Raw genomic sequence first — 17,471 nt, forward strand, 5'->3', positions numbered from 1 at the left:
ATATTCCGATTATTTTGCAAGAAATAGAACGCATACTTATATAAAACTTTTTAACACAACTAGATATCTTAAATTTTCCATATTTTCTTTGAGTTTCATTGTAAATAAACTTCCTACTAGAACTTAAAAAATTGACAACATAAAGTTCTTTGAAGGCGTTTAAAGATATTCTTTCGTACTATCAATGACTATCAATGTTTTTAATAATTTTGAAGAGTTTTAATCTCTGAATTCCTCTGGTTTTATTTATTATGCTTTCTTTTTAATATCGTATCATTATAAGCTCATAACGAATCTATCTGTTCTCTGTTTCGTAACGACAATAAAACATAACATAACATACCTTAACGTGATGCGAGAATTTTTAGTTTTTTTTTTTTTTTTTTTTTTTTCACCGTATCATAGATGCAGAAACATTCGTATTTCTGGAAAATAGGTACGTAGCTTGAATATTTTGATATTTCTACTGTATATCTACGTAAAGTCTCAAGAACCCAGTGAAAGGCTCAATGGTATTCGTGTTTATGCAATATTTATTAAAATTTGTTCGTGTGTACTGGTTAAATTTAATTAGCTATGCGTTCCCACATTGCTATTATCGCCATTTGAAGTTTAAAAATACTTGTTTATGATACTAGGGAATCAAGACATATTTTATCCACGAGCGGAATGTTTGATAAATGAGTGGATATAAAATTCTTGATTCACTTGTGCCATACAATATTTGTTCCAACACCGACAAAGAAAGAAACGATTCTTCTAATATTTTATTAAAATTAAAAAGTTCTACTTTATTTGCTAATGATTACAGTAAAATATTGCCCAACCTAGTAATTCAAGCATTGATTTAGTAACAATATTTCTGATATTAAAATACTATTTATTCACTTTTCATTAAAGTAAAATTGTAACCATTCTTATTGATTCAGATAACTAAGTGCTGCTTTATTCACTAGTGACTACTTACTTTCTTTACTTACAAATGGCTTTTAAGGAACCCGGAGGTTCATTACCGCCCTCGCATAAGCCCGCCACCGGTCCCTATCCTGAGCAAGATTAATCCGGTCTCTATCATCATATTACACCTCCCTCAAATCCATTTTATATTATATCCTCCCATCTACGTCTCTGCCTCCCCTAAAGTCTTTTTTTTCCTCCGGCCTTCCAACTAACACTCTATATGCATTTCTGGATTCGCTCATACGTGCTACATGCCCTGCTCAACTCAAAAGTCTGTATTTAATATTCCTAATTATATCAGGTGAAGAATACAATGCGTGCAGTTTACGTTGTGTAACGTTCTCCATTCTCCTGTAATTTCATTCCTCTTAGCCCCAAATATTTTCCTAAGCACCTTATTCTCGAACACTCTTAGCCTCTATCCCACTCTCAAAGCGAGAGTTCAAGTTTCACAACCATAAAGAACAACTGGTAATATAACTGTTTTATAAATTCCAAAGTTCAGGTTTTTTGAGAGCAGATTGGATGACAAAAGCTTCTCAACCGAAATTAACCGATGATTAAAGGAACATTTTATCTATCCTTATTGTTAAAGCATTGCTTTAGTAACGATATTTCAGATATTAAAATGCTACTTTATTCACTATTTGATTAAAGTAAAATTCTATCTATCCTTATTGTTAAAGCACTGCTTAGTAACTAGACTTCAGATATTAAAATGCTACTTTATTCACTATTTGATTAAAGTAAAATTCTATCTATCCTTATTGTTAAAGCAGTGCTTAGTAACTAGACTTCAGATATTAAAATGCTACTTTATTCACTATTTGATTAAAGAAAAATTCTATCTATCCTTATTGTTAAAGCACTGCTTAGTAACTAGACTTCAGATATTAAAATGCTACTTTATTCTCTATTTGATTAAAGTAAAATTCTATCTATCCTTATTGTTAAAGCACTGCTTAGTAACTAGACTTCAGATATTAAAATGCTACTTTATTCTCTATTTGATTAAAGTAAAATTCTATCTATCCTTATTGTTAAACCACTGCTTAGTAACTAGACTTCAGATATTAAAATACTACTTTATTCACTATTTGATTAAAGTAAAATTCTATCTATCCTTATTGTTAAAGCACTGCTTAGTAACTAGACTTCAGATATTAAAATGCTACTTTATTCACTATTTGATTAAAGTAAAATTCTATCTATCCTTATTGTTAAAGCATTGCTTTAGTAACGATATTTCAGATATTAAAATGTTACTTTATTCACTATTTGATTAAAGTAAAATTCTATTTATTCTTACTGTTAAAGCATTCCTTAGTAACGATATTTCAGATATGAAAATGCTACTTTATTCACTATTTGATTAAAGTAAAATTCTATCTATTCTTACTGTTAAAGCATTGCTTAGTAACGAGATTTCAAATATTAAAATGCTACTTTATTCACTATTTGATTCAAGTAAATTTCTATCTAGCCTTACTGTTAAAGCTTGCTTTGGTCATTAGATTGCAACTTTATAATTGTTGGAAAAATATAATTTTTACACCGTTACACTTTGGATTTTTGCGTTACATTAAATTTATTCCTATTCTCTCCACACCTGTGATTTCCTTCTTGTTTATTTATTCGTAATATGAGCTTTTCTTGAACATAATTCGTAACTTTATTTTATTTCTTTGTATAGGCTGTTTAAATAATTAAATGTTTATATATAAATGTGCAAATTGCATTCCTTGATTTCCCCAAGATAGCGCTGAACATTATGGCTGCTGTCATAGCGACAGCCTTGGAATTTACTTGAGATCCGGGAGAATTGTCATTGTATAAATATTAGCACAAAATAAAAGTAACAGCGATTGAAGGACTTAAACACACGCAGTCGTGTTTGCGTGACAAAGCATATCGCACATTTTAATCCGTTTGCAGTGATTTCATTTTATATTTTTAATGTGCAAATTGCAATCTGTAATATATATTTGTACGTATTAAATTCTAGTACATTTAAATGTTCACAGTGTTCATCATGATGCGAGATTTTTGGGTTCATACATCGTGTCATAATAAGGAAACATCCAAAGTTTCGGATCTATCTATTGACTCCAAGAAACTCAGAGAAAGGAATACCTATTTATTGGTACCCTTACAAAGAACGTTTCTGTGTTAAAGATAGCACAATAATACAATTAAGAAATCTTTATCATTTTTACTTTCATGCATACATATACGAATGTAGATACTTAAAGTGTAAAATTTGTATTAAGAATACAAATACATTTCTTTAATTTATCTACATAAATGAAAAGTGACGAAGGAGATTCAATTTTCGTGATAAAGAACACTGTATTTATAAAATATCGTATCATGTCGTACTTCCGAGTTTCATTCCATTTAAGTAAAGAATATGCAATCTTATGCAAAAATAAAATTACCGATTTATTGCTGTTTTAGGATAATGAACCACGTAATGCTCTCATTCAGTCTGCAAGAACTAAGAAAACAGGCTCTGGTTATCATTTGTGAAGATGAAAATCTTCTTTGCATGATATTATATTCCTTAATAACAACTCTTGGGATTCTTTATCGAGCAATATAGGATCCAAAAACTTCCACTTTTTCTACCTTCCATTATAATAGAGCCTATACATACTATACAGAGTGAAAAGGGCATAACTGCATTAATTTTAAGAACAGAATCTTTAGGTTGTAAGTAACCAAAAGGTCAGATGTCAATTTGGTATTTGAATAATGGTTTAGCCGAAAAAATATAATTTGTGCCTGAAGTTGCAATCCAACTTATGGTAAAACTATTAGGTATTGAGATGTATGAGTGGTAAGATATCAACGCGAAGAACAAGTCGAAAAATATTAACTGGTTGAGAACGCATTTACAGTGTGACGGAAATTTAATCAGTTAATTTTGTACGTTTTTATACAAATGAAGCGTTTTTCGAAGAAATGACAAAGGAATAAATTTTTCCCCTTGTTCTTCGCTTTCCTACATCTCAACACTCAATAGTTTTATCATTAATGGGATTCAAACTTCAGACATAAATTGTATTTATTTTCGGCTAAACCGTTATTCAAATACCAAAATGGCATTTGACTTTTTCGTTACTTACAACCTGAAGATTAATGTCGTTATATCCCTTTCACCCGAAACGTTCGGTATTCCTGTTAAAAACCTGTCATCTTTAGAGATTTTGTTTTTCGGGACACCTGTCGGTACAGACTCAACCAACAAATTGAGATATTTGTCAACAAAACAAGATAATTATCCTGTAATTTCACCTGTGTAATCACGGATTCTATTAAAAGTTAAAAGAATCCACCTTAATGCCAATGAAGTGTACTAGAGACATGGAGATGAGAGTTTACATGATTTCTTGATTTCAAAACTTTAAAAAGACAGTGTACTCATCTTGGCGCTGCAATCGCCTTTCATCACCGAGAAGATCCTGTAGGTACTCAATTCTAAAAGAGTTTGAATGTTCTCTGGAACCGTTCTGGTAGTTATAACTCAATGAAAATTGCCTTCTTCACCTGGTCTGGAACTCAGGCCATTTCTATCAGTAACACATCGTTTAGCTGAGAGTTCTTCCATTCGCCATACGAAACAAGATTTCCAATTTTACTTTCGTTCCGAAGAAAGTCTTGTTAAGAAATTTTGTTCCATTCATTCATCCATAGAGTTCTGTTCAAGGTCAGTTCTTTCACTGAAAACCCAGCAATCTTCAAATGTTCCTATTTTCTGCCTTCCTCTTAGTCTCCGCATGTGATCCATATGAAGGGTTCAGAGCCATAGTGGGCCAAGCGCCATTTATTAAAAACGGAGAAAGCAAGGATTAAAGTTAAGTGAATACCATAATTTAATGAAGATTGATATATAATTTATTTTTAATGTGTATACTTTATATTACTTGCTATATGTTTCCATAGAATTATGGTAATAACTTCATTTTAACCCTTGTTTTCTACGGGTTTAGTAAATGGCGCTTGGCTCACTATGGTTCTGTACCCTTCATATATCTTAATGTTGTCTATCATCTGATATCTTCTTCTGCCTCAAATTCTTCCCGTTCACCATTCCTTTCAGTGCATCCTTCAGTAGGCAGTTGCCAGTGACCCAACCGACTCCTTTTTCTCTTCCTGATCAGTTTCAGCATCATTCTTTCTTCAACCACTCCTTCCAACACAGCTTCATTTTTTATTCTGTTTGTCCTTTGCACACATTCCATTCTTCTCCATATCAACATTTCAAATGCTTCTAGTCGCTTCTTCTCACTTCGTCATAATGTCCAAGTTTCTGTCTCCATACAATTCCACACTCCACACAAAGCACTTCACTATTATCATTCTTAGTTCTTTTTCCAGAGGTCAGCAGGTCTTCTGCGGATCATCATCATCATCATCATCTTCTGAATTTTGTTGTTGCTTGAAAATATATAACTATTGGTGTGGTTTGATTTTGAATTACTTAGTCCTGAGACGAGCACATTACACATTAAGCCACCAGTTAGAATATGATCTCGAATTTTACACATGAAGTAATTAGAATAATTTTAAGTTAACTTCTTCATAGAAGGATGCTAAATAACTCGCTGATGGATAGAGAAATGGAACTTTATTGTTAATTGAAGACCTGAGAATAAGTGGATAAAGACCAAAACAGTAGTTTTGAGGTAATCGAGGAAAACTATTATATAGTTTTCTTTCATCATTCAGTAAATTTCTTAATAGCCGTTGAAAAATATCGGATATATTTAACATTTTATAGCATTGAAGTAAATCAATTGAATATCGAATGAATCATTAATAAAAATGACAGTGAAGTTATCCAGTTCTGACTCTGTCAAAATTCTGAATTTCTTTAAATACAAAATGACAAAAATGTGAACTTAAAACACTATCTACCTTAATAATTTTATTTAAAATGTGTTTTAGCATAAAGAAAATAATCATTTCATGCCATTGTAGTAAAATTAACAAGTCTCTTTATACTATTTTTAACAAATATAAGGAATAAACGTATCCACTTCTCATACTCAAAGAAAGAACTCAAATTATTTCAAGACAACATATGTATATAAATATAAATACTATTTACCGAAATATTAATGTCTGCTGTCAGGAAGCATATCATATTTATATGCTGGCATTGTCACTCTGAATCCATATCCTGGTTAACATCCATCTACTTCACGAATATGATCACACCTTTGCTTATGCACTGGAGGAATGAACTTCTCAAACTTCAAAGTATCACCCTGTTTTTTTTCTGACTTATTGGCTATGGCAAATCGTACAGATTTCCAGCTAAATCAAAATTTATTTCATCCACACGCACTTCTTTCTTCATAGCAACAAAAGTATCAGACAAGAGTATGTGTGTGTGTGTCACGCTGAGAGTGAGAACAGGATACGTCTGGTCTTTGTTCACTTCTTCTTCTCAACAAAAGAGAAAATCTACAAAATAATAATATTCAGAGCTGTCTAGTTATCTTTGTATGAAGTATTTGACTACCATTTCACACCAATTTTATAAGTGTTAAGCTACATTAAATCTCTTCGAGAAAGAATTTCGGCTGGATAAACTGAATTAAGTAGATGAAATTCTATATTTAATGGCGATCGGAAGATGCAGACCTCGTTCATGACGAAACCAGGCTTGAAATGAAGATTACAGGTACACATGTACGCTTGCGTGTCTTTACCTCAAACTGGAAGGGAAGGAACGAATAAAAAAGAGGCAGGCAAGAAAAGTGAGATGTCGGAAAAAAGCCAGTGTTCAAAATTTCAACACGGATCCAATCACAAACAAAATACCATTTGATTAACCGAATCAGAGGCTATTGATGCTACTCGTTGCTCGCTCACGGTTCATCAACGCAGTAATGTGTAAAGTTGGTCTTTTGTTCGTTTTTACAGCAAATTCGGTGTGGAAGTGTGATACGTCTAGTGTTAGAGGTTGCCCCTATGTTTTCAGAGTAGCATTCCCATGCACTTTGGGGTCAATCAAAAACAATGCTCTGCAAATGCGGATAGTTTGTAGGTTCTTTAATCTCTCGAGTATTCTCTTAAGACTGAGCTGAATGTACCAAGCTATAGGATGATCATGATTTACTTTCCTGGTATCTATTTTCTTCACAATGGGCTATAGCTTTCCTTCTACATTCATTCCTACCCCATGCACTGACATATTTAAGAAATGTGTTTTTCATAAACTGTGAAGTAGGCCTACCTGTGAGTGAGGTTCTGGCTGAAAAGTGCATCTTTTTATCAGGCAGTACATTTCACTTGACGATATGTGTTAGAGGAAGAACAATATTGTTTATATACATCTTATGTTCTCATTAGTGTAATATGTTCTAGTGAGCGATATATGCAAGGGATAGGGAAAGGAACTGGCCACCTTACCCTGCCTTAGTTGTCTCATGAGTGATGCCTTATTGGTGTCACTTATGAGGTTCCAACCAGTCTTCGGACTGCTGACTAAACATACAGTAAAACCCCGATTATTCGTCACCGTATTAACGGATTGGTGAATTATCCTCGCTCTTTTTGTTCTGCAGAAAAAATAAGAAGTAATGTACACTAGTGGTAAAAAAAAAAAAAACCGGACCGACCCTTGTAGCTGATTTCAGAGCCTTGTTCACTCCAGAGCGTCGGTACATATTCCTTGGACTCGAAAAAACCTGTGCAGTTGAACAACAACCTCACAGCTGGTTTGTTATACTAAAGGCCGCATTTTATCTCTTTCCAATACACTGTATTAAAATCATTTGTCATCTCACTAGTGAGGATAACTTATGCTGGCATAATCAAAAGTCCCTGATGTTTTAATAACAGTACTGTTGCACATCAAAAATCGTTATTAGCATAGCTATCTATATTTATATGTCCAAGGAATATGCACCGACGCTCTGGAGTGAACAAGGCTCTGAAATCAGCTACAAGAGTCCGGTCGGTCCGGTTTTTTTGCCACTACTGTACATTATATTAGTACGAATTTTTTTCTACAGAACGTTTTTTACAAACCTTTATCCTTACGCAATATGATCTACTTTTCGAGTGGTCGTACTGTCTAACTTCTATGCAAAATCTCTTCCAAAAGTGTCTAAATAAAACGTGTTTGTAACGAAAAAAAGTGCAAGTTATTGAGTGGTTTGGAAAAAGAGAAACTGTCTCATCACAACACGAGATACGAATTACAACTGTGCGCGATCTAATGAAAAACAAAATATAAAGTGCATTAAATTTGTAAATCTACAACATGAGACCTCTACTATTCCTATCTTTCCACAGACAGCCGTCATAAGGTATTTCCTTGGCCATTAAAAACCCGTCGTTAAAAACCAGACTTAAATTAGTGAAATTATGATCCACTACCTAGCGTGCTAAAAGAAAAGATTACGGGGGAAATTACGAAACTGTATTATGCACTTAGTTTATGAATACCTTTTTGTAGTACGGATTATCCGATTTTTTCGATTAACCGTTCACTTCACCCCCTTCTTAACACGGGTAATAGAGGTTCCATTGTCATACACAACTCAAGTTCGGACGGCGGATTTTCGGTCCCTGCAACTGAGGTACATCTAACGTTCCGTATTGGGACCGAGAATCCGTTGTCATGATGGTGATGATGATGATGATGATGATGATGATGATGACAGTAAGGGTAATAGGAAGAAAAACAACTAAAAGATAGGAATGAATGAATGACTGAGGAAAGTGGGAGAAGAAAATTTCAAAGGTACACGAAAACACGTTCTTGCAAGGGAAGTTTGGACTAAAAGAAAGTGTCTGTGAGAACTCCAAGCCTATTGGTCACTTGTCCCACTTCGATCCCCTATTTTTTTTTTTCCTTTTTAAAATATCCCAACCTATAAACCATGAAACTTCTGCGTATATAATCCATTTACACCACTCATATTTGAAATTACACTATAACTTGTCCCAATGCGTTTCATTGAGTTTGTCCACACCTGTGAAGTAACGGTTAGCGCGTCTGGCCGCAAAACCATCTGGCCCGGATTCGACTCCCGGTCGGGGCGAATTACGTGGTTGAGGTTTTTTCCGAGGTTTCCCCTCAATCCAATATGAGCAAATGCTGGGTAACTATCGGTGCTGGACACCGGCCTCATTTCACCGGCATTATCACCTTCATCTCATTCAGACGCTAAATAACCTAAGATGTTGATACAGCGTCGTAAAATAACCTACTAAAAATCATAGGGTTTCTTGACTTTTATCGCACATAATGAATTTAAGCAAGACAAAATTAATGTAATTAATATAATTATAAATTATATTTCATTCTTCTTTATGTGTCTCACCTTATTCCAGACATTAGCATTATTCTGGTCTGTTGCAAAAAATCTCAGAAGGTTGGTATTCTGGAAATGTGGTAAGCTATTCTTACGAGTATAAAAGAGCTGTTGATGATGGTGAATTATGGAGAAATTGTGGGATGATGTGAAAATAAACGGATAGGATGATCCCCATTCCGACCTGTGCCCATGAGCTACCCACCTAGCTAGCAGAGCATGAGAACATATTTTTCACATGCATTATCCTCGACATTTCTTCGAATTGATTGATTTATTCTCCTCAAGCTCGGGGATGGATCACGAATAAGTTGCCACTAATCCTCGATTAACCTTGCAGATCTCGTTAATGTAATCGCAGACTGTACCTCGTTATTTCCATAGAGTGGCAGTTGCAGCTCTACTCAGAGGAAATGCATGCAGACAGATCGTCGTTTGAAAACGACTTTTATTGAGCAATTGCTTTCACATTTAAATCCCTGTAAAAGCCACAAATGCCTGGAAGTGATGAGAACATTGTTATAAACTAATCTTACGATGAAAGAGTAATGGTACGGAGAAAAATTCTCTTCGGCACCGGGATTTGAACCCGGGTTTTCAGCTCTATGTGCTGATGCTTTATCCACTAAGCCACACCGGATACCCATCCCGGTGTCGGATAGAATCGTCTCAGTTTAAATTCCAACTCTTGGGTTCCCTCTAGTGGCCGCCCTCTGCACTACGTCATAGATATCTATGAACGTAGGACCGAAGTCCATACATGTGCTGAGGTGCACTCGTTATGAGTATGATGACGCAGAATATCTGCATGGATATATCATATGTACTTCGGTATATTAAAATAATATATGATATGCGTAGATTTAAGACGGCGCTTATTCCGTCGGATCCCGGCCAACTAGTCACTCATAAATAGTGCACCTCAGCACATGTGTGGACTTCGGTCCTACGTTCATAGACATCTATGACGTAGTGCAGAGGGCGGCTACTAGAGGGAACCCAAGAGTTGGAGCTTAATCTGAGACGATTCTGTCCGACGTCGGGGTGGTATCCGGTGTGGCTTAGTGGATAAAGCATCAGCACATAGAGCTGAAAACCCGGGTTCAAATCCCGGCGCCGGAGAGAATTTTTCTTCGTTCCATTACTCTTTTATCCTATAATATTGTATGGCTGTACTTTAGTGTCTTCTGGTTGAAATTTCATTACCATCAGAACTATACTTATCTCTGACTGAGGTTTTGGTTGATATGCACATCTATTCATCATTTATAGTGTTCAGTCCAAAGGCATGTCCTTCACTGCAAACCCAGCTTTCTCCAATCTTTCCTATTTTCTGACTCCTCTTTGTCTCCTCATGTGATCCATATATTTTAATGTCGTCTATCATCTGATATCTTCTTCTGCCCCGAACTCTACTTCCGTTCACCATTCCTTCCAGTGCATTCTTCACTAGGCAGTTTCTTCTAAGCCAGTGACCCAACTAATTACTTTTCCTCATCCTGATCAGTTTCAGCATCATTCTTTCTTCACCCAATTTTTCCGACACAGCTTCATTTCTTATGCTGCCTGTCCACTTCACACGTTCCATTTTGCTCCATATCACCATTTCAAATGTTTCTATTCGCTTCTCTCCACTTTGTCATAATGCCCATGTTTCTGCCCCATACAATGCCACACTCGACACAAAGCACTTCACTAGGCTCTTCCTTAGTTCTTTTTCCAGAGGTCCGCAGAAGATGCTCATTTTTCTATTAAAAGCTTCCTTTGCCACTGCTATTCTCCTTTTGACTTCCTGGGACCAGCTCATGTTACTGCTTATAGTACACCCCCAAGTATTTGAACCTGTCCACTTGCTCTACTGCCTCATTTAGAATTCGTAGGTTTACCTTCTTTATTTTTCTTCCTATGACATTGGTCTTCGTCTTGTTTGCATTTATCTTCATCCCATACTGCTTACAGCTGTTATTTAGCTCCAGTAGCATATACCTTAGTATCATCTCCTCTTCTACTAACAACGCCATATCATCAGCAAATCTTATACACTTTATTCTTCTTCCTCCTACTATCATTCCTTCCATGTTCTCAACAGTTCTTCACTAAATCCTCCAAGTAGATGTTGAACCAGATAGATGATAAAGGGCCTCCTTGTCGTACTCCTCTCCCTGCCTTACTTTCTTCTGACATTTCTTCTCCTATCCTGACTTTGACTCGTTGTTTCACATAAAGATTACTGAACAGCCTTCTTTCTTTAAAATCCCCATCACTTCATTCCAATCCACTCTATCAAACGCCTTTTCTAGATCGACAAATACTACATACACTTCTTTATTTTTGTCTAGGTATCTTAAGTCTATTCTACATCTATTATCAGGCAGTATATCTCACTTGACGATATTTGTCAGAGGAAAAAGAATTGTTTATATACATCTCAAGGCTGATTAGTATAATATGTAACTAGACAGTGATGTATGCAGTGGAGGGGGAAAGAAACTAGCCACTCCTGACTTAGTTTCCTCATGAATGATGCCTTATTGATGTCACTTATGATGAGGTTCAAACCTGTCTTCGGACAGTTGACTAAACAACAGAATTATGGAAAATGAATAAAGTGCACTAATGTACAGTTATGTAATAATAATATTTAAAAATTAATGTCTAGCTTATAATGCAATAGATAACAAAAATGTTTGGTTAATTCAACAGCCAAAAGTTCCCTTATTCTGCAATGTCAAAAGCTACGATCATTACGACCAAATCTTTGGCAGACTAATCTGAGATTTTTTTTCTACTTTTTCATAGAGTGTAACACCCATTTCTTTAAGGGATTGTAGTGTTAATAGAGACATTATTACGTATTACTATGACTCTTCTTTTGGAATAAACGTCGCTTGTGTTGTATCACCTACACATTGGCAATCGCTCCGCAGACTCCTGGTATATCACCGTCAGAGTTCAGTGGCTCTTTGAAAATCTGATAGTCACTGTATCCGGATTTACTTGAGAATCTTCGCAGAAGCCATTACCACAGTCAGACGAGACGCTCGCCCGGAGACATTCATGAAAACAATACAAAAAACGCAAGTGCATTCGACAGTCAGTGATTTGGAAACGTAAACAAGAACAAAATCAGAACGCAGAGCAATTGATTCTGCGCGATTTATGGTGGACTCATTACAGCGAGAGGATTCCCGGTGGGGTTGATGGCTACTTTTGTGGCCACTCGGCCGTTAAAGTAATAAATTACTGGGTATGAAAAACCCTCAAGGGAGGTGCTACTGAGTGCTACTGTGGGTTTGTGGGAAAAAAGATTTTTTTACCATCTCACCTGAAAACATTCCACCCACCTACTCATTACGCAAGCAGGGTATTATGTTGTGCTGCGGGATGGGTTCTTGACTCCCGGCACCGCGGCCATCCCACACAGGCCCATTATGTTCCATGCATTCACAACATCGCGGTGCAGGATTCCACTTTTCTTCTACAATTATTTATCCGTTTATAAAATTTCTTGTGTGTACAAGATTTTGATCAGCCTCTTCAAGGACGACGCGGCTCGTTTCAATCTGTTGAGGGCGCTTTTACAAGTAACAATCGAGCGGTTGTGCAAACAAGGCTCGAAAATTTTAACAAAAGCTGCAGATGAATATGTCAATAAAATGTAAACAAGTATGGATATAACAAGTTTACATTGGAATAAAACTAAATAAGGAATTGACTTCTGATTCATGAAGATACTAAGTTCGTACTTCGAATGTGAGAGAGACAAAACGATTCCGGAGCCAAATGCGAAGTAATTGCCCAGATCCTTCATATATCATTTTCTTGAAAGAACACCGTTATAACTAAAATACTAATACATATTTTCTTAATTCTTAATACGAAATTGCACATACATACATACATACATACATATATAGCCTACATACATACGATACATAGGTGTTCTGCCCATGAGCAGGCCTTTCACTGCAAACCCAGCATTCTCCAATCTTTCCTATTTTCTGCCTTCCTCTTAGTCTCCGCATATGATCCACATAGCCTATCTTAATGTCGTCTATCATCTGATATCATCTTCTGCCCCGAACTCTTCTCCCGTTCACCATTCTTTCCAGTGCATCCTTCAGTAGGCAGTTTCTTCTCAGCCAGTACCCCAACCAATTCCTTTTTCTCTTTCTGATCAGTTTGAGCATCATTGTTTCTTCACCCACTCTTTCCAACACAACTTCATTTCTTATTTTGTCTGTCCACTTCACACGTTCCATTCTTCTCCATATCCACAGTTCAAATTCTACTATTCGTTAACGAAGAAATCATATTACCGTACTTTTCAGAAAAATTTAAAAATTGTAAGTGCTCTTGCTTGTGGTCTAGTTGGTTTTAGTCTAGTAATTGTTTTAAATTTTAAGTGCATATCTAGGAATGAATTAAATATCAACAGTGAAAAAAAAAAACAAAATTTATTCATCTTGCATTAAAATCATTGTTTAGGTTGCTATGAGTGACTAAACAAAGCCCTCTTTACATAGGCCTATATGTAGTGGAAAAACAATATTTTTAATTTTGTTAATTATATTTTAACGTAAAATAAACATATTATTTTTTAATTTTTTCCTTTAGAGTTTTAAATGTTTTAAAATTTTGCTTTTATAGCGTGAAATATGCATCGTTATTGTTTACTATCTCTGGAATATTCAGTTCAAATGGGAGTGTAGAAATATTTCTTAATCTTTCCACTTTAGTCTGAAATAAGCTTGTCTTATTGTCTGTGTTCTATGGACATTTAATTAAATTTAGATTGCAGAGTTTACTTCAAATTGTCAAAGATTTTGTTTCACGTGAAATGAGCATTGTTCATTCTCCGTTCTCTAACAAAGTTTTAACAACAAAAATTAAACAGTATATCGTATGCATTTTTTCTTAAGCGTTTAAAAACAATGTACATGGCAATTGCCTTCAACAAGCCAGGTGGAGGGGTTTTTCAGAGCAACACAACTTAATGTATACTCCCAGCTGGTTGCAGCGTTACACGATCTCATAATTCATGTAGCTATTTTAAAATGCATTTTTTTTTCTGAAAATCTATTCAAAACATAGTAAAATGATATTTGACTTTTTGTTGCTCTTTACTGAATGAATCATCCACTAGAATTGTTAATATTACGTGGGCCTACGGTTCACTCTGTATATAGACTATTTGTTTCAGCACCATGGTTACCTGAAACGAACCATAAACATAACCATGACACAGTAATTCTACTCACACTCAACAACAGCTTCACAAAACAATAACAATAATACTAATAATACTAACCCTTATACACGGGATATGTTTTCATGAAGAGAAATTGGGCGTAACTTTGTACACACCCGGTATTTCGGTATACGTGTGTAACACACATCCATTTGCAATGTGAGGAACAAGAATTTTTTCCCCGCAGAGAATCTAACCCAGTCTACTGGGTTTGTAGCTACAAACACCGACCAAGAACGAGAATCGTAGAAATAAACGAATAAAAACGAATGGATTTAGTAAATAAATGAATAAACAAGAAACAGTTCGTAAAATGTAACGCGGCAGCACTGCGGGACGATGTTTTTGTAGCCTACACATTGTTTACTTTCAGCCGAGAGACCAAGACAAATTGCACCATCAGCTGTTAACGAATTACCGGACACCCTGTTGTGTTGTCATCCATCTAGCCGTCTCTGGGCAGAGTATGATTATACAAGATTAGGCTAGGAGCTCAATTCCAGTGACATGTTACATAAACATTTCGGGCAGAGATCAAAGAACAAATGATACCTGGACTAACAGCTTGCAGCTTGGTGCCCGCCTTACTGCTGCTCTTCTACCTGCATTGTCGTGGGTTTCCTTCAAAAAGTCTACCTAATACAGAAATGCTCATTCTTAATATTTTGGTTTTGGCCATCGCTATTTCAAATAATAATAATAATAATAATAATAATAATAATAATAATAATAATAATAGTAATAATAATAATAATAATAGTAATAATAATAATAAGAGAGAAGTTTTATATAATATTCTTATTGAATTTGGTATTCTCAAGAAACTAGCTCGATTAATTAAATTGTGTCTCAGTGAAACGTACAGCAGAGTCCTTATAGACCAGTTTCTGCTTGACAGTTTTCCAAGTCACTGCGGGCTAAAGCAAGAAGATGCACTATCGCCTCTACTTTTTAACTTTTTCTCTAGAATATGCTATTAGAGAAGTCCAGGAAAGAGAGAGGGTTTGCAATTGAATGGGTTACACCGGCTGCGTGTTTGTACGGATGGCGTATGTTTGGAGAAAATCCACAAATGATTAGAGAAAACACGGGCATTTTACTTGAAGCAAGTAAGGAGATTGGTTTGGAAGTAAATCGCGAAAAGGCAAAGTATATAATTGTGTCTCGTGACCAGAACATAGTACGAAATTTAAGTATAAAAATTGAAAATTTATCCTTTGTTGAGGTAGAAAAATTTAAATACCTTGGAACACAGTAACAAATCGTCGGTTTCTTGGTAAAAGTGACCAAGTCACATTCCAAGGCTTCCAAGCATTATGAAAATTTAAGACATAATTTTATATTAAAAACTAATAATATAGCATATTTACCTTCAAAATAACTTATTACTAACACTAAAGAGGTACAGTTATCTTTGGATTGATCACTAAACCTTTAAATGCCTTTTTCCAACAATTTTGCATTTTGGACTTGGTCACTTTTACCAAGAAACCGACGAAATATTAATGACACTCGGGAGGAAATTAAACACAGAATAAATATGGAAAATGCCTGCTACTATTTAAAAAAGCTCAAATTCAGAACTTACAAAACAGTTATATTACCGGACCGGTTGTTCTGTGTGGTTGTGAAACTTGGACTCTCACTTTGCGAGAGGAACAAAGGTTAAGGGTGTTCGAGAATAAGGTGATTGGAAAATATTTGGAGCTAAGAGAGGTTAAGTTACAGAAGAATGGAGAAAGTTATACAACGCAGATCTGCATGCATTGCATTCTTCACCTAATATAATTAGGAACATTAAATCGAGATGTTGGAGATGGGTAGGGCATGTAGCACGTATGGACAAATTCATAAATGCATATAGAGTTTTAGTTGACAGGAAAAAAAGACCTTTGGTGAGGCCGGGACGTAGATGGGAGGATAATATTAATATGGATTTTAGGGAGTTGGGATATGATGTTAAGAACTGGATTAATCTTGCTCAGGATAGTGACCGATGGCGGGTGCCCATGGGCAGGTCTTTCACTGAAAACTCAACATTCTCCAATCCTTCCTATTTTCTGCCTTCCTCTTAGTCTCCGCATATGATATACATATCTTGATGTCGTTTATGATGTGATATCTTCTTCTGCCCCGAACTCTTGTCCCATTCACCATTCCTTCCAGTGCATCCTTCAGTAGGCAGTTTCTTTTCAGCCAGTGACCAACCAATTCCTTTTTCTCTTTCTGATTAGTTTCAGCATCATTCTTTCTCCATCCAATCTTTCCAACACAACTTCATTTCTTATTCTGTCTGTCCACTTCACACGCTCCATTCTTCTCCATATCCACATTTTAAATTCTTATATGCGTTTGTCTTCATATCATCATAATGTCCATGTTTCTGCTTCATACAATGCCACATTCCTTAGTTCTTTTCCCAGAGGTGCGCAGATTATCCTCCTTTTTTTATTAAAACCTTCCTTTGCCATTGCTATCCTCCTTTTGACTTCCTGGCTGCAGCTCATGTTACTGCTTATAGTACATCCCAAGTATTTGAAGCTTGTTCGCTTGTTCTAATGTATCATTTAGAATTCGCAAGTTTACCTTCTTTATTTTTTGTGCGACAACTATGGCCTTCATCTTGTTTGCATTTATCTTCATCTCATTTAACTCCTATAACAATATTAATAGTGATAATAATAGTAGTAATAATTACAATAATAGTGATAATTGTTGCAAATGTAATAATATTGTTAATAGTAATAATAATAATAATAATAATAATAATAATAATAATAATAATAATAATAATAATAGCAATTATAATAATAAGTGTAATTATTATAGTGTATACAAAGATGTCGAAGGATGACCTATACTATGACATATAGTATAGTGGGCAGCGCGGTTGTTTCTGTGGCACGCTTAGGCCCTACTTCATG

General features: G+C 35.3%; 1 protein-coding gene and 1 non-coding gene across 2 annotated transcripts in view; both read left to right on the plus strand.

Moving 5' to 3' along the window:
• Nucleotides 1-17,471, plus strand: part of dysf (dysfusion) — a 1,258,166-nt gene that overhangs the window by 521,634 nt on the left and 719,061 nt on the right. The window lies entirely within an intron of this gene.
• TRNAY-AUA (transfer RNA tyrosine (anticodon AUA)) lies at nt 10,347-10,418 on the plus strand. Its single transcript has one exon. It is a non-coding gene; the product is annotated as a tRNA-Tyr (tRNA).

Source organism: Periplaneta americana, chromosome 12, assembly GCF_040183065.1.
Source record: "Periplaneta americana isolate PAMFEO1 chromosome 12, P.americana_PAMFEO1_priV1, whole genome shotgun sequence".
NCBI lineage: Eukaryota > Metazoa > Arthropoda > Insecta > Blattodea > Blattidae > Periplaneta > Periplaneta americana.